The 22,120-nt window shown below is 43.1% G+C and overlaps 1 protein-coding gene and 1 pseudogene across 1 annotated transcript in view; both read right to left on the bottom strand.

The window, feature by feature from the left end:
- The window catches only part of RFTN1 (raftlin, lipid raft linker 1), a 477,341-nt gene that overhangs the window by 426,535 nt on the left and 28,686 nt on the right, over positions 1-22,120 (bottom strand). The gene's annotated exons all lie outside the window — the stretch shown is intronic.
- On the bottom strand, positions 2,673-2,777 carry LOC143999747 (U2 spliceosomal RNA; annotated as a pseudogene).

Below are 22,120 nucleotides of genomic sequence, written 5' to 3' on the forward strand. Positions count from 1 at the left end.
TGTGTACAGGCTCCGCTTTGCTCAGCAGGGATAGCTCCGTCGATCCCCGCTGAGCAGGCAGATGATAGATGACAGTGTGCAGAGACAGACCTGTCAGAGTGCCGCTCTCCTCTATGGGGGATCAGATAAAGATGGACCGTAGAGTCCGTTTTCATCCAACCCGATCCGCCAGATGGATGGAAAAATAGGGTTTCCATCCATCAAACTTTAGCAGATCGGTGCGGGTCAGATGTCAGCGGACATGTCACCGCTGACATCCGTCGCTCCATAGACCTGTATGGAGCATCCATTCAGGTCCGCCTAAAAAACTGACAGGCGGACCTGAACGGTCCATCCATGTGAAAGGGGCCTTATTTAGCTGCTTTAGCTGTCCTGGTACTCAAAATGCTCTGATAACTGATGTGAAGGCAGGAAGTGGCATGCTGGTAGAATGAACTTCACTTTCCTGGATTTCCTCAGCAAACAAAGAAACCTCCATTTCCGCTAATAGATTTATTTTCTCTTGTTGTTGACAGAAATGTATTGCAACTTGCACAAACTTAAAGTGCCAATCAAACAGAGGCACATTTCTAGCCACCCTGACCTTCCTCTTGATCCAGAATGACTATGTAGTTCCAGTTAAAAGGTGGAAAAAGACACAGGTCCATCCCGTTCAAACTATGTGTGTGTACGTGTATGTGTGTTTTTTATTCTCTAACAATTTCCATAGCCGTGTATATTCTGCTTCTAAAGGAAGACATCTAAAACACTCAAGCAACACTCTCAGCTAGTACTACTATTTGCTGGGGGAGGGAGGCCCACAACAGTAAAGAATCCTCTGCACAATCTAAAGTTAAAGGGATTGTAAAGTGAATTATTTTTTTTTTTTTAAATAACATGTCATACTTACCTCCACTGTGCAGCTCGTTTTGCACGGAGTGGCCCCGAACCTGCTCTTCTGGGGTCCCTCGGCGGCTGTCTCGGTGGCTGTCCTCCCGCAGGTGCTTCTCACGTTCATGCAAGCTCCCTCGCATGGTGAGAAGCACCTGCGGGTGCGCTCCCGTGATACAGCCGGCAGCTATAGCCGCTCGCTGTATCACACGGCACCGCCCCTGGCGCTCCGCGTCAGTGGATGTGATTGACAGCAGCGCGAGCCAATTGCTGCGCTGCTTTCCATCAATCCACTCCAGCCAATCAGTGGCCAGGCTGAACGGTGGAAAGGACGACGGGGGCGAGCGTGGGATTTTCGAGGAATGAGTTAAGTAAAAGGGGGGGGGCTGGGGGCGCCGGCACTGTCAGATGTTTTTTCACCTTAATGCATAGAATGCATTAAGGTGAAAAACATTTACCTTTACAACCCCTTTAAACCTCCTTTCTTCTAACCTCAACCTAAAATCATGGCTGCGTGGTCCTCTTTAGAGACCTTACAGTAAATAAATTATTACAGTTACTGAAGTCACATTTGATAGATGTGCACATTGTAATCATATTCCTTCTTAAAGTGTTACTAAACCCACAACAGTAAAATCAGTCTGTATATGCAGCAAAGAATGCTTGTTATATTTATTGTGGACCCTAAGGGGTTAATCCTGTGCATTGTGTACTCTTCTAAATCAGCTGTTTTCTATTTTTTTTAGCCCATGGAGTGTGAAACACACCCAAAAACTCCACCCGGTGCCAAAAAAAGTGCACACACATAAAGAGTGACACAAAACGTGCAAAGGGTGTTACACTGATCCTCCCTGGGAAGGACCTTACCCTGATCCTCCAGGGCGTTAGGCTCCAGACGAGGACTGAGGTACTTCACTGGGTCCACCTGGTCAAAACAAAATGGACCCCCTTTCTCTGGAAGGTCTGCCGAAACAGACCCACCCAAGTACTCGGTGGGACTCCCCCAAAGGGAGACCCCATGAGGGAGGGCGAACCAAGCCAGAAGGCCATGTCCACCCCCTCCCAAGACTTTAATGGTAAGCCCGGGGACCCACACCCTACTCATCACACTGTGACAAACGTGCAACAGAATCAACAAAAAAGTGACAAACACAGGGATAAATAACTAGAAAGTGGGGAGAAGGAAGTGGAAGATGTGAAAGTGACCATTGTGCAATACAATGGCCGGCCCTTTGACCAGGAATAAAAAATTCCTCTGGTCCTAGCCAAAAGGCTTGGCCCTAGAGGCAGGCGTGAAAAACGTGTGTATGGTGAAGTGACTATGGTGCCATAAATCAAAGTGACCCTCACTCACAGTGATTGCACAGCACCCCTGAACTGCCACTTCAGGGGCACATTCACCACAGGCTTTTGATCCCAACCCTAACCAACAGCCCAGTCAGCAAGGCCTGAAATTCTGAGAGCTTAGGGAACACCCATGACCCCTGAGGTTCAACCATCGCTCCCGTCATTCCTACCTAATTACATAATTACATTTGGGAAATACTAACCAACCCCCCCCCCCCCTCGGTGGGAAGGGGGGGCAGTGTTCTCTCCCAAAAAACTGACGGGAGCTAGAACTACACCAATCTAGGCCAGAAGGCCATAGACCAAATCCTCTGGCCACACCCAATGCAGCACCAATCCTCATCAGGAGCACCCTTCCAGATGGCTCAGACTCAACAATTGACCGATCTCCAGCATCTGTCGGGCAACCAGGTGTAGTCCCTGCTGAAACCGCCCTTCCAGGCACAATTACGCCTTTGGATTTGCATAGCTCTCCCTTACGGGAGTAGCACAGTGCCTCCTCTTGCAACTGATAAGAACAGATATTACACTTGATCTTAGCCAAAAGGCAGAGAAGCAATAAGCGATTTCTAAATCACAAATGGCTTTCCCGAGGATCGGTGAACTGGACAGCATATGAAACGCATGGAAGCAAAGAAGCATCCGCTTAGTGAGATGCTTCTGTAAGCCAAAAACACTAAGCAATTCTGTGTCCGGATGAGGAACTCATACTGTTGTCAGCCCAAAGTCACTTGGTCAACAGAGATTTGGCAGGATCAACTGGTATTTGCTATGTAATAGAAAAAGACTGTACATACGGAGATTATATGAATTTGCACTTATTTTGTAGTGCTTTACATTTTTGTCTGTTAGATTTTAACAAACTACTACAACGTTGTATAATCTTTTCTGATAAGTTAGTAGGCGTTTGCCCTCAGTAGACATAAATGTAGCCCCAAGAAGATTTGTTCCACTCTATTCAGCCCACTGTTTCATTTGAGACTGACCTGTTGGCTTTGAATCTTTATATACGTTGTTTGAATAACTTAAATTTTTTATATCTACCTGGAACATTTCTAATATTGATGAATTGATTTCAGTAATAGGTTCTGAAGCACTTCCAAGTATAATTTCACAATATCTGTCAGTAAACAGATCTATTAAACCTCTATCACTTACTAGATAAAGATTGCCAGCTACTTACACAACCAATTGGCTAATTCATAGCATGGCAAGTAAATGTGTACTGCACTTCATCCCACAGTGGGATAGCACAATCAAACAAGTGCAGGGCACTGAGAAGTCAAGCAAGGAATGATTGTGATGAGATAACATCAGTTGCTATGTAAGGAGAATCTGTGAGAAAAAGTGATTTAATATTCTGATTTCCTGTAGCAAAATGAACTCAATACGAAAGCAATTAAAAAAAAATCACAAGCGTCTTTTCACTCAGAATAGGCGCCATTTATTAAAAAAAAAAAAACTGTGGGGAAACAGACCAAGATTTTTACCCATTCTCTAAAGCTTAAAAAAAAAAAAAACAACAACTTCTAACTAACATTTTCACTTTTAAGATGTTACACAGTTACATAGTTAGTCAGGTTAAAAAAAGACACAGGTCCTTCCAGTTCAACCAATAGAAAAAATAAAGAGAATAAATAAATAGAAAACCTCCATATACAGAACCCTACACTCCAGAGGAAGGCCCAAAAACCCCTGTAAAGCATGATCCAATATGCTGCATGGGAAAAATGAATTCCTTCCTGATCCTCCAGAAGGCAACTGGTTATTCCCTGGATCAGCTACACCTGGTGTTACTACCTATAGAAGTTAGTATCCAGTTATATTCTGTGTATTCAGGAATGCATCCAGCTCTTTTTAAAACAATCTACTTGGCTGGCCAGGACTAGTTCTTGAGGAAGTATATTCCACATTTTCACAGCTTATACTGTGAAGAAGACTTTGCACATGTGGAGGTTAAATCTCTTTTCCTCAAGGCTTAGAGTGCCCCCTTGTTCTCTGTGATGATCTTAAAGTGAATAACTTTACACCAAGTTTACTATATGGACTACATATGTACATGGTGATCAAATCCCCCCTTAGGCCCCTTTCACACTGGGGTGGTTTTCAGGCTCTACAGCGCTAAAAATTGCGCCTGTATAGCGCCTGAAAAAACCGGCCCCTTTCACTCCAGTGTGAAAGCCCGAGGGGCTTTCACACTGGAGCGGTGCGCTAGCAGGACAGTAAAAAAAGTCCTGCTAGCCGCATCTTTGGAGCGGTGAAAGGAGCAGTGTATTCTCTGCTCCTAAACTGCTCCTACCCATTGAAATCAATGGGACAACGCGGCTATACCGCCGGCAAAGTGCCGCTTTGCAGGCAGTTTTAACACTTTTTCGGATGCTAGCGGGGGGGGTTAAAACCACCCCGCTAGCGCCCGCAGACCACCGCTAAAACAACGGTAAAGCGCCCCGCTAAAAATAGTGTCGCTTTACCACCGACGGCCGCACCGCCACAGTGTGAAAGGAGCCTTAATCTCCTTTTCTTGAGAGAGAATGAACTCAGTTCCTCAAATTGTTCGTCATAGCTGAGCTCCTCCATGACTCTCATCAGTCTTTGCACTTTCTCCAGTTCTCCTATTTTTTGGTGCTCAAAACTCAACTGCTTTTTCAGTTTGAGGGGAAAACAGAGAAAATAAGAAGGATGTCATTGTGCCATTGCTTTCAATACTTATTTCACTGACTTGGAGCAAATATACAGAATCGAAGCTGTGACTGATTTTCAGTTCTGCATGTTTGTTCTGGGTAAGCATCTCAGAAAGTACAGAAGCCACAGACAACCGTTCAGCTAGCATTTTCAGGACAATGTTAGCATTACAGATTTTCTTCAGACTAAAGGTGTTTCTACCAAAGTCCTCCCTGTACCAGGCTCAGTAACACAAAACATGTTTGAGTTTAGAATGCATATAAAATGAAATATTTGCATTAAAACAGCAGGCACCCGTTCCAGGCAGGATGAAGTAATGGCAAAATATAAAGTAAATATTGGCAACTTACAATACACAATGCCTATTATCCAAATATATTATGTCATTTTTAAGACTCCGGTGAGGTGTATTTTAAAAGAAAGAAATAAAAGTTTCCATCATAGGGAATTTTTTAAAGCCAACAGAATGTTTGCTTGTGTGAGCGGCACTATAAAAACTTTCCAAAGCTGAAGAAATAACACAAACAGTTCACAAAAAGAATGACTAGTTGTAAGCATGAATGAAGTTGTATGGCATATAGTAAGGTGTATTTATCTATTTCCTTCTTACAAAGGCAAGTGTGGTCTTTAATAAGTATGTGAATCTCACATATTTCCACTCCAGAGAAAGGCAGCATACTGGATTTTGGTCACCATAATCCATACCAACCAGCTTTCTGAGATGGGAACGAGGGACATCTCTAAGCAAACGGATGTAGGCATAGGAAATACATACCCGCCACACCTTATAGGAGAATTCTACAAAAAAAAAATGTAACTTAAGCCCACAACTGCTTTTTTTTTTTTTTTTAACCACTACTATTCATTTATATTGGCTTTCGAAATTTACAGATGCAGCAATTTAGAAATTGGATAAAAGGTTTAGTACTGGGAAAACCTTTTTGAAAAATATAAAAGTGTATTTTTTATACAACTATATAGATCAGACCAAAATGAGGGACAAATGAAGATGAAAGAGGGGCAGAAGGACATTGTTCCAAATCAAGGACAGTCCCTCAAAATCAGGGACAGTTGCATAATCAATCTTACATATCCTGTAACATACTTTGTCATTATGAGACTCTGCTTTTTCTGCCATTCCTAAAACATACATGTGTATTAAGGTGCTTCAGACCAAACTGGACTAATTGTGCATGACAGTGCAGGGTTATTAGATTGTGAGCTCATTTGGGAAAGGGACCCTTGTTTATTTTTCTATGTATTCAGGAGCATAAAGTGAACATGTCAACACTATAGAAATACAGGAAAATATAGATGTGCTGATATGCCGGTTACATTTTTATTCTTTGGCCAGTTCCTTCTATCATTGTCTCTTCCAACGAGCACAACAATGTTAACATATACTGTATATGATCAGCCTAAAAGAAGCATGTGCAGGGAAACAGTAATGCCAGGACATATTGTGGTTGATTTACAAAGGGCAAATACACTGTTCATATTTCATAAGGGAAGTTGCCCTTTTGCAGGGGAATTTGCCCCAGAGTTTAGTATGAGATGAAACTCTGCTGACTTCCATCATCCAATCATGCCCAAGCAAAAATACTGTTTTTTTTTTTTTGTTTTACTTGCACGTGTACATTCTTTGGAATGCCCCATTTTTCCACATTCAATAAGCTCTGGGGAAGTTACCCTTACATATTTACCTTTAGTAATTTAACCCCATTGGCTGAAAAAACATGCTATGCCCTATTGGCTGCAAAAACATGCTATGCAACCCGTGAAAGGAGTTCAACTATATTTATTAATATATGGGAAAACCAATGATAAAATCTTTTATGTCACGTCTGCTCAGTTACCATGCCAATCTCAGCGGCTGCTGACAGCAAAAGGTGGTGGTCCCTGTGATAGAGGCTAGATAGAGGCTACTCATCAGCACTAGTTGGGCCTGGTATACAGACACGAAGCCTACAGTATCTGTTGCAAGAAAGTCATATCAGAGGTTATATTAACATTTTATTGTGTCACAACTCATTCTCCACACCCCCGCTACACTTAAGCCTAGTACATACAATGAGATTATGGGACAAATGATCATCCGTCTCCAGATAAAAAATGAAGAGGTTACTAAAGTACAAAAATAAAAACTCAAAGTGATTTAATGTATTGTATTGTATATGTATTGTATTTTCAGACGAAACTCTACTGATTAAATGAAAATCGTATGATCTGGTATCATACCAGAAAATTTTTTGTGTTTGTCCCTTTGGATAATTTCAGATGAAAGCTGTGTGCTAATGATCAGATTATCATACGATTGCTTCGAAAGTGGTATTTTTTGTACAATTTTATAATCAGGTGTACGAGCCTTTACTGTTTCATCGTCAATGACCACATTGTTATACGTTCTTTATACCTCTATATTGCAGCCCTTCCCACAATGTCAGGAGGAGTGTCTCTTTTTTTTTTATTAAAGGAAAATCCACTTTGCACTGCAAGTGCATTAGGAAGTAAAGTCGCTGTAGATCCGAGGGGGACATACAAGGAAAATAAAAAATAGCATTTTAGCTTGCACATGAATGGATGATAAAATCAGCAGAGTTTCCATTCATTTCAGATCTACTCATTATGCCGCGTACACGCGATTGGAATTTTGGTCGGAAAAAGCTCTGATGATTTTCCCAACGGAATTCCGATGGGATTTCTCTCAAGCTGTCTTGCATACACACGGACACACCAAATTCCGACCATCAAGAATGCGGTGACGTATAACACGTACGACGGGAGTAGAAAAAGGACGTTCAATACCCGGTAGCCAATAGCTTCTGTCATAGTTTAATCTGAGCATGCGTGAGTTTCTGCGCGTCAGAATTGCATACACACAAACGCATTTTCGGATAGGAACTTTTTCCGACTGAAAAATTGGGAACATTCGCTCAATATTTTGCTGGCCGAAATTCGGCCAGCAAAAGTCCAATGGAGCATACACACAATCGCATTTTCCGACTAAAAGCTCTCATCTGTCTTTTGCTGCCTGAATTTCCGTTCGTGTGTACACAGCATTAGATTTAGAGCGACTGCACTTCCAAGTGCACTTTCAAGTGCACATGCAGTGCAAAGTAGATTTGCCTATTCACTATGTAGCCAATTAATGTCTGCACTGCTGTCCACCTCAAATTCTCTCCACAATATTACTGCCTGCTGCATACAGTGTGCTACACTCTCTGATCCACTATACTTAGTAGGCTACCATAACCAGGAACCTTCTGGTGGCTGCCATGTTGCCACTGTACTTTGGTGTCTCTGACATTTGGTGCTCCATATTCTTCCCCACATTTCTGCAATATTTTTCTCCAATTGCTGTCTTCACTTTCCTTAGGCTAATATAGTGATGATAAACTGCCAAGAAGTATAAAATGTTATCTCATATTTTGTATATGTGTATGAGTCGACTGAGTCCTTCCCATTAAGTTCTACCCATTCCCGCCACAATGGGCTCCTGTTTTGCATCTCCTCTCAGTTAAACACATTGAGATTTCATTCCTCTCTCCCTTCCACCCATCAACAACCACCATGATCATTTATTCCCTCTCGCCATGCAGGGCTCCTACTCCACTGTTCCCATGGTCCACAATCAGCTCATGCTTAGCCTCCTCTATCCCCTGTCTAGTCAGATTACACTCATTTTCCTCTATGTTTCTCCCTGGTCCTCCATCAGTTAATGATAATGGGATTGTCCCCCATATGTCTTCAACCAAATTTTATTATGTGAAGAAGGGCCCACCTACCAATAGCATAGGAAGTAAAGCCTGGTACAAATGACAAGATTATCAGACAAATGATCATCCGTTTTTTTTTTTTTGCCTGCTCATCTCATGTCCAAAATTACTAAATTTATGAAATTCTGGTACGACAGAATTACAATTCGGAAGTGATGTAATGTATTATATTGTATTTGTATTGTATTTTCAGATGAAAACTGTACTAATTAAAAATGAAAAATGTTTGTGTTTGTCCTTCTGGATAATATCAGATGAACTGACATGATCGGCTCTCGAAAGCTGTGTCCTAACAATCAGATTATAATTCGAACGCCTCAAAAGCGGTATTTGTCATACGATTTTCTGATTGTGTGTGCAAACCTTAAATCTCTGGTTAGGCTAATAAATCTTTGATGAACCTGCTTTAAAAATATTCCACCTAATTTACACTGGTGGTAAATCAACTCATGTCATTTAAAACACACGCACCCGCAGTAAATATTTGATGAATGTTAGATCCAATGCTTTATAAATGTGCCCCATAATGTGTTAAAAAAGAGCTCATAAAAGCATAGAATATTCTGTCACCAATCTCAAAATAGCCATTTCAAGCATTTTTTTCTGTTTTGTCAAGGCTTTAGGTGGGCGGCTTTTGCAAAAAGTAAGATTTGCCGTGCTTAACACAGTGAGGGAGAGCGTGCCTCTGTGTCAGCGGAAAGCCCACCCTCTTGACTTGCTTTGTTCCTTTGCACCTGAGTAATTTTTGTTCTTTTGCACCTGAGCCAAACAAGAATGATTCATTCCCGATTCAGCCTCAGAGCACCGTGTGAAAGGCAGTAATTTCTAAGAGATGCACTACCTGCTAAGATGTGAGGGGAATCTGCGAAGCTTGTGATAACAGGCACCGCATGAACACACCACATACATCCTTTCTCTGCAACAAGAGTTTGAAACAAGGCACGCTGGAAAAGATAGCACATCTGCCAGATGTATGCATGGTAACATTACCTGCGAGATTATTGTGACAGTTATGAGCAAGCTGTGTTTATTGTTCAACCCTAGAAAAGAATTCACATTTGTAGAAAATTACAGCAAAGAAATCCCAGCAAAAGTACGAAAATCTACTTCTACATACCAGCTGAGGCGGTTTAAAGGGCTACTAAATATACGACACGAAACGGATTATAAGGATCGTGATACTAATATGGAAGCTTTCACTGCTGACTTGTTTTAAAGTTGCAATTTCCAAGGCCTCATGCACACAGACCTTTATAAACTCCAAAGTTCTCAAGTGTAAAATCCCCCGGGCTTTCCTGTACCTGGGGAGCAGCATGAACCGAGTACAGTCACTAATACAAGTTAATGACCATACCTGGCCATACTTGTATAAATGGAGAACACTTTGGCATCAGCGGTTACCTGTGTTTGTGTGTATTTGTGAAAGTGACACATTTTGGGAAATATGCCATACACGTATTCATCGATTAACACAGATACAGAAGAGATCGGCGTTTACACAGGTCATGTACAGCCATTCATGCCTAGTGGCGCGTGTACATTACACTTGTGGCTTCCCAGGTGTGGGGGGAGCACTGAGGGTATTACATTTGAGAACTAATTAGTCAGTGAATGATGCAGGTTTGGGATATATAACTGATTGTGTAAACCTATTGGTCTGTTGAGTACAAAAAAAAACGGGTGTTGTTTTTAATTGGTTTGAACTTTATACCACTATTTAAATGTATTTTTTGTAAAAACAAGTTCTTCGGACCTTCAGACAGGAGATAGAGTAAGAAAAACCGTGTGCATATCAGGTGTCAAGATACCAAAATTTATCCATAAACGAATAGATTTCTTTTGTTCAGCCTGTGGGCCAAATGAAAGAAATCCAACAAGTTCCTCCACCCACATAAACGGCATGGATGGAGGAGTCCCCCCTGCTGTGCTACTGTATTCCATTTTTTTTTTAACTCTGCACGTTGTCAAGTTCAAGCCAACAACTAGATTACACCATTCCATCTTGAAACTATTTTTGTACTTATAAATGGATATTCCTTTTGATGTTTTTCTTTCATCCCTCATGTTTTTTACTATAGACTGTTGGAGGGTCACTGCAAGGTCAAAAAATACTCCTCTCCCCCTCCTTTCTTGGTTGGAGGTTAGATGTCCTCTGTGTGGCATGGGCCCATTATTTCTGACCAGGGGTGGACTGACCATTCGCGCACTCGGGCACTACCCGAGGGCCCCATGCCACGAAGGGGCCCCATCAGGGTTGCCAGCCTCAATAAAACCAGGGACAGTATGTAAAAATCTGTGTTTTAAAAAAAAATCACAAGATTATAGCTGCCCCGCCTCTCCAGTACCTTTTCAGTGTGTGTATGTGTATTCTGTGTGTGTATACTGTGTGTATATTGTGTGTCTGTGTGTGTATACTGTATGTGTGTGCATACTGTGTGTCCCCATAATCTATTGCCTAGGGGCCCCATGATTTCCTATTGCCTGGGGGCCCCCCATAATCTCCTATTGCCAAGGGGCCCCATAATCTTCTCCTATTGCCCGGGGGCCCCATGAGTTGTCAGTCCGCCCCTGTTTCTGACCTCCCTGGCTTTTCCATCTTGGCTGATCTGGGGCAATGGAACACTTCTCCCCATTTCTTTTTAACTGGATGCTTTTTTCCTGACATCTCAAGAAACATGGTTAGATCTCATGTTGTTATTCTATTATATGTTCAGTATGTAATTCTTATTCATATATTCTGTATGATAATTACTTATTATGTTTGTTTTTTGCTTTTTATTAATTTACAGACAACCTATGAACCACTATCCCCTGAAGAAGAGGTTGAATCGCTACAAACCTTGAAACGCGCCGGTTATAGTCTTACCCAGTTCACTACTGGCCAGTCTCAAGTGGTTGTCTGTATACATATACACACGTTTCTTGATATTGTACTTTGTATTTTTGTATAATAGATATATGCATCCTATTGTGACTTCCCATAAGTCACCAATTCATTTTTAAACTTTTCTAATATCTATATCTATATTTCCATTACATTTATTTGTCAAAGAATTTCTGCCTTTAAAAGTCCCACAGAGGAACCTGTACTGTATTCCAACAGCCGGAATCCACGGCTACCAGAATGCCCAATGTCTGCTGCTGATTGGCTGTCCAGCCACAAATTTTCATCCTGGCTCCTTCAACAAAAGTCGAAATCAACTTTTGCTAAGCTGGCAAATCCATCCACTGTTAGCCCCTGTACACACGGTCGGACATTCTGACAACCAAATTCGTTGGATTTTGTCCGACGGATTTTGTCCGACGGATTGTGTCCGAAACTACATACACACGGTCGGACCAAGTTGTCGGAAAATCCGATCATTCAGAACGTGATGACGTTATTTCGTTACGACGGGACTACGTTCAGGCTAGTAGCCAATAGCTTTGGTGTAGGAATTTGATCTGAGCATGCGTGGCACTTTGTCCGATCGGAATTCTCTACACATGATCGGAGTATGTCCGATCGGACCAGTTTGTCGGAAAATATTTCCAACAAGTTGGAAAATTGGGTCCGACGGATATTCCGATGGAATCAGTCAGATGCATACCACACACAGTTGGATTATCCGACAACACGGTCCGATAGGACACATTCCGACGGATTCTCCGACCGTGTGTACAAGGGCTTAGAATTTCCACTGATTCCTTTAGAAACAGCCCAAATTCCAACAGAGATAGTGGTAGTAGAGAAACAAGAAGAAGAATGTCGGTCCTGGAACCTGCACCTTCAAGAACTGTCAGCAATGGCAGCTCCAATACATACAACCTGATACACAAATAGCATGAATATATTCAACAAACACGAAAAATAAATTGCTATATACAGTGATCTAGCACTGATAGCAGGCACTGATAGCAGGCATTCCACCCTTGACAAGCTCAATAGACTTAACCGCCTACAGTTGCTTCCCAAAAACATATACAGTATATTTTACAAATTATGCACAGGGCAAGGTGCAGGGCAGCTCAGTCCTGAGAATTACAAAGGGAAAGCACAATTCTCCCTGTGTAATTAGAAGGTCCCAACATTTTTAAACATAATTTTAGCCCCTAGTTAGTCCTATTTAATTGTATTTAACCCCTACCTCCTTTTCTTCTATTAGTATTTTTTGCTTCTTTCTTTTTTTTTTTTTTTACATTTGTATGTAAAATGTAAAAATTAGATTTTTTTTCTTTTTTGTAACACCAAAAACAAAACATGCTTGTAGCAGAAATAATTATAGTGTCTTAATGAAACGGAAAAACAGTAGAATAATATTTGGAGTTACCGTATATACTCGAGTATAGGCCGACCCGAATATAAGCCGAGGCCCCCAATTTACCCCCAAAAAAACTGGCAAACTTATTGACTCGTGTATAAGCCGAGGGTGAGACATGCCTGTCCATCCCTGTGTGTGTGTCCGTCCCTGTGTGTCCGTCCATCCCTGTGTGTGTGTGTGTCCATCCATCCATCCATCCCTGTGTGTGTGTGTGTCCATCCATCCATCCATCCCTGTGTGTGTGTGTGTCCATCCATCCATCCATCCATCCCTGTGTGTGTGTGTGTCCATCCATCCATCCATCCCTGTGTGTGTGTGTGTCCATCCATCCATCCATCCCTGTGTGTGTGTGTCTCCATCCATCCATCCCTGTGTGTGTGTGTCTCCATCCATCCATCCATCCCTGTGTGTGTGTGTCTCCATCCATCCATCCATCCCTGTGTGTGTGTGTCTCCATCCATCCATCCCTGTGTGTGTGTGTCCATGTGTGTGTGTCCGTGTGTGTGTGTGTGTGTGTGTGTGTGTGTGTGTGTGTGTGTGTCCAGCCTACCTGTGTCCCGAGCCTCCGTCCCGTGCCTTGCCTCCTTGCCTCCGTCCCGTGCCGTGCCTTGCCTCCTTGCCTCCGTCCCGTGCCGTGCCTTGCCTCCTTGCCTCCGTCCCGTGTCGTGTCGTGCCTTGCCTCCGTCCCGTCCCGTGCCGTGCCTTGCCTTGCCTCCGTCCCGTGCCTTGCCAGGATCGCCTCGGCGGCCATTCTAAAATTCAAAAGCCCCGCCTCCGCCTCCGCCTGTGATAGGCGGAACACTGAATTTCCCAGCAGCCTGTGTTCCGCCTATCACCGATATCGTCTCATCCTCGTACTACGGACGAGGATGAGACGATGTCCGTGATAGGCGGAACACAGGCTGCTGGGAAATTCAGTGTTCCGCCTATCACAGGCGGAGGCGGAGAAGGAGGCGCGGCTTTCAAATTGTAGTATGTCCGCCGTCTGTCTGCTCGATACGCTGATCGAGCAGTCAGACGGCGATGACTCGAGTATAAGCCGAGGGGGGCACTTTCAGCCTCAAAAAAGAGGCTGAAAATCTCGGCTTATACTCGAGTATATACGGTAACCATTGAAACATAAATTCGTGTTTTATATATACTGTAAATGTATATATATATATATATATATATATATATATATACACAGATAAATATATATATATATTTGGAATACCTCTGACATGTTTGTATAACACTGATTTAAATAAAATAAAAAAATTCTGTGCAGCAATCCCTTTGGACTTTCTTCTTTAAACGGCCTTATTGCTTTGCACTAAAAGAGGACCGTAGTGCTGTTCACCACACCTGACTTGGATATATGTATATGTTTTTTTTTTTTAACCCTAACCCTAATTGGATTCATTAACCGTACAAAATGTAGTTAAAGTTTTCATTTATTTTAGCTTATTCAAATAAATTTTTATTAACACCTTCAGCCTTTCGCTTTTTTTTTCTTTTTGTATGTAAACTTTTAAAAATAGTTTTTACATTTTTATTTACTGAATTAAATGGCTTTTGGGGGGGGGGGGGGGGGGGAGCGCACGTTGTGGCATTCCTAGTCAGAGGATTTTGCTCCACTAGATGGGGTGAAGCAGAGGTGTCGATTTTCATGTGGCATTGTATTTTTGGACAAGAACTGTACTGCTTAAACGAAAATCGTACGTTCTGGTATACGAGAAAACTTTTTGTGTTTGTCCCTTTGGATAATTTTGGATGAAAGCTGTGTACTAACGATCAGAAATGTTTGTACAATCGCTTGAAAGCAGTATTTTTTGTCCAATTTTCTGATCACATATACAGGCCTCAAAGTGTTACTAAACCCAGTAATATGAAAATAGTTAATCAGCCCCCCCCCCCCCCCCCCCCACAGTGTTCATGGCTCATAAATCTTCTTTTTACAATAAAATATTGCCACTTTATATCTTTTTGGCTGATCTGTATACTACGGTTACATGATAAACTGTACAGTTTCTCCATTGCTGAGAGCTCAGGTAGGAGGAGATTTCCACTGCAGCCTGTATACACGCCCACATGTGTGATGCCAATATCATGTGACCTGGCTATCTCTGATCAACAAGTAATCATTCTCTCCATCATAAAAGACACAACTGAGCATGTGCAGGTTGGCTACTCTGCCTGTGTTAGCTGGCTTTCCCCAGATAGACATTGCAGGAGAGGGAGGATCTGTGCATACAGGATAAAAACAGCCTTTTTACACAATGCAGAGTATTAACCTCTGTTCCACAGTGAGTATAACAAGCATGCTATGCTGCATATATACAGACAGATTTTACTGTTGTGGGTTTAGTAACACTTTAATGCCTCGTACACACGATCTGAATTTTGGTCAGAAAAACCTCTGATGGGATTTTGCTCAAGCTGTCTTGCATACACACGGTCACACCAAATTCCGACCGTCAAGAACGAGGTGACATGCAACGCGTACAATGGGACTAGAAAAAGGAAGTTCAATTGCCAGTAGCCAATAGATTCCGTCTCGTAGTTGAGTCTGAGCATGCGTGAGTTTTTGCGTGTTGGATTTGCATACACACGATCGGAATTTCCGATAGAAACTTTTTCCGTCTGAAAAATTGAGAACCTGCTCTCAATTTTTTGCTGGCGGAAATTCGGCCAGCAAAATTCCGATGGAGCATACACACGGTCGCATTTTCTGTCGAAAAGCTCTCATCTGTCTTTTGCTGGCCGAAATTCCGACCGCGTGTACGCAGCATAAGTGTGACACCACTGTACTAAAATGTCAAATGGTAGACTGTTTGGAGGTCACGCTGTGCATGCATGACCAGACTGTTGTCCACTGACTGCAGTCAGTTTCATACTGTGCCTCTACACCTTATCAAAACAGGATGAACATCAGCAAAAGGGTTTCCATTTTTAAAACAAGATACAGAGAACAGGAAACATATACTAGATGTGTTCTAATTAATTCTGACAACGTGTAGATTGCAAGCAGCATATTATAAACATACATATCTATCTACACAGCACTTTAAATATGTGCATACTCTGCTTTTCGAGTAACCAAAGTTGGTTCATTTATTGTATTTCCTTACACAATTGTGGTTGTGGTATTATTTGACCAAAAATACTAGGAATCATCAAATCCTTGTGGTTTACTTTAAAAAGTACAGATGGCTGTAGACTTTTTAAATGGATTATTAACAAAAGGCGACCATAGACGGTTTGAGTCCCTGCTGAACCGTCCAAGATCCAAACCATGTATGGTCTGGCTGAATGTACCCAAGTTCATTGATTTATCAACTTGGGTACAACCAGCCTGTTGCATTTTACATGTGATTATTGCTAACGGCTATTATAGCCACTAACAGTAATCACTGTGTTCCCCTGGTAGGGACGGATTCCCCCACTGGGGGAGAACACAATCGCTCCGTGGGAGGGATTTCCCCATCAACGCTGACTGTGCAGGAAATCGGGTTGCAGAAAAGAAAATCGCTCCATCTGAGGCCGGCTTAACATTCGACCACCAAACAATCACTTTCCCCGGATACATACATAAATATGTACAATGGCATATTGCAGCAGTGAAGGACAGTTCTGATCTGGATAAAAAGACTTGTCCCTAAATCTGACCATACATTATACAATTTTCTTACAATGTTCTGTACAATTTTTGTGCAATCTTCTTTAGATTTACCTTCAACTATGTAGTGCTAAGGGCCTTGATTGGATACAAATTGAAAATGTTGTTTAGGTTTGACCTCATTTTTAATATTTTTTGGTAAATCTAAACTAAAATGTTACAAGAAAATTGTATAATGTATGACCAGTCTTAAGCCTAGTGCAGACTGTGAGATTTTTTATTTTTGTTCAACCCAGTGGGTTGAATGAAGGGGAAATACCCAAATAGTACTGAAAAACTCTGTATCCTGATCCCAGACACACGCCTGTATGTGTGCTGGGGTCCAAAATATAAGAAACCTAAACATGGAAATGCAGATATAAACCAGTGGGTAGGCTGGTTGGTGTAAAGAGCAAAAATGTCACTGACACCTCCCAACACTTCCTCACCAAGTCGTCCTAACCTCTGCCTAGGCGCTGTGTCTGGGATCAGGATACAGTGTTTTTCAGTACTATTTGGGTATTTCCCTTTGGGCATTCCTTTTACCATTCCGGGAGACTCATATTTGACCTTTCAGGAGAAGCATATGGGGAGCCTGACGTGAAGTTGCACAACTCTTATTTTTTAACCATATGGATACTCAAGTGTAGTGTCAATGTATAAAATATGTAGTTTTCTCTGTATGAAACCTGATGAAGGAAAGAATTTCTGAAACGTGCCGGTTCAGGGATAATTTACAATTTCTCATTGATGTTCTTTTAATTGTATCCATATTCATGTATATTTATGTACAATTATCATATGTACCGTATATACTCGAGTATAGGTCGATCCAAATATAAGCCGAGGCCCCTAATTTACCACAAAAAAAATGGGAAAACATATTGACTCATGTATAAGCCGAGGGTGAGACATGCCTGTCCATCCCTGTGTCCATCACTGTGTCCATCACTGTGTCCATCCCTGTGTCCATCCCTGTGTCCAGCCTACCTGTGTCCTGTGCCTCTTTGTCCTTCTGCAGCCTGTGTCCTTCTGCAGCGATCTGCATGTAAAAACATACGGCGGCCATGCCAGGATCGCCGCACGTCTTCTCCTCGTCTGTGACAGACGGCGGCCATTCCACTGTTCAAAAGCCGCGCCTCCGTCTGTGATAGGTCGGAACACTCAATTTCCCAGCAGTCAGTGTTCCGCCTATCACGGACATCCTCTCATCCTCGTCCGTAGTATGAGGATGAGCGGATGTCTGTGATAGGTGGACCACTGACTGCTGGGAAATTGAGTGTTCCGCCTATCACAGACAGGGAGGCACGGCTTTTGAATAGTGGAATGACCCTGTCTGTCTGCACGACACGCTGATCGGGTAGGCAGACGGCGGTGACTCGAGTATAAGCCGAGGGGGGCACTTTCAGCCTAAAAAAAGGGGCTGAAAATCTCGGCTTATACTCGAGTATATACGGTATATATTTTTTGATATGTAATTTCTTTTTGAATAAAATTTTCTTTATTTATATGTACCCTTTTCTCAATGTAGTAGTGCTCTAAAAGTCCCACTTTAGGGGTATTTCCCTTTCTCTTTCCATGGTAATTACTAATGTTATTAATATTGTAAGAGGTTGGTTTCTGATGAACTGTAGTTGGGAAGAACAAAGGAACATATTGAATATTGTTATTATCATTACATTTTAATTATTAAATTATATACATTTATATTTTATAATTATTTTATGAGTATTATCTGTTGAATTCTTCAATATGAATGTTCTCAAAGACAAATAGGGAACTATTTACTTGAGGCAAATAAGCTGTTCACTTTGCAAGGAAAGTTGCACATTGCATGGAAATTTTCCCCAGTGCTTAAAATGAGGTGAAATTTCACTTTGCAAAGAATACCAAATCATTAGTGATAATAAAAAAAAATTCTACTTGAAAATGATTGTACAGTAGGTGACCGGGATATTGTGTCAATCTCGCCGCTTTTATCGGCGAGATTGACCCCCTGCAAGCCCCGTCGTGGGAGCCAGCACCGAGCCGCATCAGGAAAGGAAAAATGTTTATTTTTCCTTTCCCGATAAGTGACAAGCATCGCTGGCCGGGATCACACTGGTGCGGGGATCTGAATTGGATTCCCGCCAATACCAGACACTGTATTTGGTATGAATCCTAAGGGAGAACTCCACGCCAAATAAAAGAAAAAAACAGCATGGGTTCCCCCTCCGGAGGCATACCAAGCCCTTAGGTCCGGTAGGGATTTTAAGGGGAATCCCCTACGCCAAAAAAACGGCATGGGGTCCCCCCATAATCCATACTAGACCCCTATACGAGCACGCAGCCCGGCCGGTCAGGAATGGGGGTGGTGACGAGCGAGCACCCCTGAGCCGTACCAGGCCGCGTGCCCTCAACATGGGGGGGTGCTTTGAGGAAAGGGGGCGCCCTGCGGCCCCCCCCACCCCAAAGAACCTTGTCCCCATGTTGATGAGGACAAGGGCCTCTTCCCGACAACCCTGTCCGTTGGTTGTGGGGGTCTGCGGGCAGGGGGCTTATCGGAATCCGGGAGCCCCCTTTAACAAGGGGGCCCTCGGATCCCGGCCCCCCACCCTATGTGAATGAGTATGGGGTACAATGTACCCCTACCCATTCACCTGTGAAAAAAAAAAAAAAAAAAACACAACACACAAGGGTTAAAAATAATTTATTGAACTGCTTCCGTCTTGTGGGGTCTTCTCGCCAGACTCCTCCGCTATCTTCTGCTCTTTTACTAGCTTTTTTACTAGTGAAGGAGCCTGGCTTTCTTCTTCGCCGCCGCCGCCCGGGGGTCTTCTTCCGACTTCGGGGGTCTTGTCCCCCTCTTCGGGGGTCTTGTCCCCCTCTTCGGTTCTTCTTGCTGGGCCTCCGCTTTCTTCCTTTAGCTCTTTTACTAGCGGAGGCCCAGTCTTCCATCGCCGCCGTCCCTTCTTCCGACTTCGGGGGTCTTGTCCCCCTCTTCGGTTCTTCTTGCCGGGCCACCGCTTCTTCTTCCAGCTCTTTTACTAGCGGTGGCCCGGTCTTCTTCTTCTGCTGCTGCCGGCGCCGCCTTACGTTCTTCTTCTTCTTCATCATCATGGGGACAAGGTGCTTTGGGGTGGGGGGGCCCGCAGGGCGCCCCCCTTCCCCGAAAGCACCACCCCCCCATGTTGAGGGCACGCGGCCTGGTACGGCTCAGGAGGGGGGGGGGGCGCTCGCTCGTCCCCACCACCATTCCTGACCGGCCAGGCTGCGTGCTCGTATAGGGGTCTGGTATGGATTTTGGGGGGACCCCACGCCGTTTTTTTCGGCATAGGGGATTCCCCTTAAAATCCCTACTGGACCTAAGGGCCTGGTATGCCCCAGAAGGCATGCAGGCTTCATAAGTGAGGTGACATTATCGCCGCTTTCTCCTCGCTCGCTACTATAGGAAAATTACATTTTCCTATTGCAGCCAGTGCGTGAACCAGCGCGATCCCGTCAGAGAAGCCTGTCGCCGGGAACACAATATCGGCGGCACCTACTGTATGAGGGAAGTCAGCGAAGATTCACCCTATTTACTAAGCTCTCTGAAAATCCCCATGCAAACTGCAACTTTTCTGGCACAGGGAACAGTCTATTTACTTTTAGTAAATCAATCCCTTTGACTCCGGCATTGAGAGATAGACATGTTGACGGTGGCACTGATCTACCTATAAAGACCTAGATAATTATCTGGAAATAGTTACTTTAACTGTAATGCAGTCAGTAGGTACTGTGCTATTTGGGGGTCTGGATCACCAGCCAGCTGTGTATGGGTAAAAAAACGTCTTAATTTTTCAAAAAGACAAACAAAAACAGCTTATTTTCTGCATGAAACAAACAAAATAGTCCATCACTCTAATAGTCAAAACAAAATCTTGGCTCACCGCCAGCATACACGAGTTCCAAAATAAGGTTTAAAGTCCCCGCCTGCTGCAGGGGTCCAGACAAGGCATGAGAGCCCAACAGCTTTTCAGTAGCCAGAAAGCTCACAGCATTCCCACAACTGTGTCCTGTTCCACTCAACACTTCATGGACATCTGCTGGCTGCTTCCTGACCTTTTCAGTCCTCTTTGGCAGAGAGGTTAATCCTCTCAGGACCAAAGTACCTATAGTTAGCATTTTCCCATCCAAAAGCTTCAGAATTCCGGGACCCAAGTGTTACTAAACTCAGGACCCTGCATTCACTATATCTGGTCTCCCACAGAACATGGGAATGCAATTATTTTAGTAAATATAAATTGTTAAATACCTTTTCTCATCCGCAGTATATAACAGTCTTGTGACTTCTATAAGTGTCTGGTTAAAGCTTGTAGGAGGAGTTTTCATTCTGCTCTGACTGTCCTACAAGGCTACAGGACAACTGAACCTCTGTCTGGAAAGTGCTGATTGGCCCTGTGCTGACCACATGCACCCTTCCAAAAGAAAAAAAAAACTCTCTAGCAATAGGCACCAAACTGAGCATGTGCAGAGAGACTTCCGAAGGCTCTGTACTATCAGGAGATGGATTGGAGACAGTGGAAGAAGGGGATGATCACAGGAGACAGATCAAACAGCCTTTTTCCACAATGCAGAGGATTAACCCCTTAGGTTCCACTGTAAGTATAACAAGAATGCTTTACTGCATATACAAACTGATTTTACTGTAGTGGGTTTAGTAACACTTTAAAGTTGTTGTATAGCTTTGTTTTTTTTTCCTCATAAAATTGACCAATATCTTATACTTATCTGCTCTGTGCAATGGCTTTGCACAGAGCAGCCCTGATCCTTTTTTTCTGGCATCCCCCACCGGTGCTGCAGGCCCCTCTTCCTCGGGTGCCCCCAGGGAAAGCTGTTTTTCATTGGGGCACCCGTGCGTGCGGGCTCCCATTAACACAGACAGCAGGACTTGGCCCCCGCCCCCTGCTCCCGCGTCACCAGATTTGATTGACAAGAGTGGGAGGCAATTGCTCCCGCTGCTATCAATCTGTCCAATGAGGAAAGAGACAGCAGCAAGAGCCTCTGCGCTCGTCCACACCGCTGGATCGGATGGGCTCAGGTAAGAAAAGGGAGGGGGGGGGGGGGCTGCAGCAGAGGAGCTTGCATAGAATGCATTAAGGTGAAAAACGTGAGGCTTTAGAACCACTTTAAAAATCCCACTTCTTTTGGGAGTTGAAAATCAAACCATCCTTTTAAAGGTGTCTGTATGAATAACTGCATAGTACCACACATTTATCCATGGAGTACGCTCAGATCAGGTTGTATTTAAAATATAAAGCCCTCTATAGTTGGGAAATTTCCCTGTATATGCTCTTACATTGTGTGCAAAAAAAATTAAGATTAGAGAAGTCAATAGGCAGACGGAACTTGGAGAAGGAACATTTGAAAGAAACTACTTATATTATATAACATTTCAGTTGCAAAGTAGAACTGATCTCACTAAATAGATGGAAAATACAATATCCCAAAAGACGGGTGTTCTATTGGATAGGTTTAATAAAAGG

The sequence above is a fragment of the Lithobates pipiens genome, unplaced genomic scaffold, assembly GCF_037356315.1.
Source record: "Lithobates pipiens isolate NorthernLeopardFrog02 unplaced genomic scaffold, aLitPip1_a1.2 Scaffold_19, whole genome shotgun sequence".
NCBI classification, from domain to species: Eukaryota; Metazoa; Chordata; class Amphibia; order Anura; family Ranidae; genus Lithobates; species Lithobates pipiens.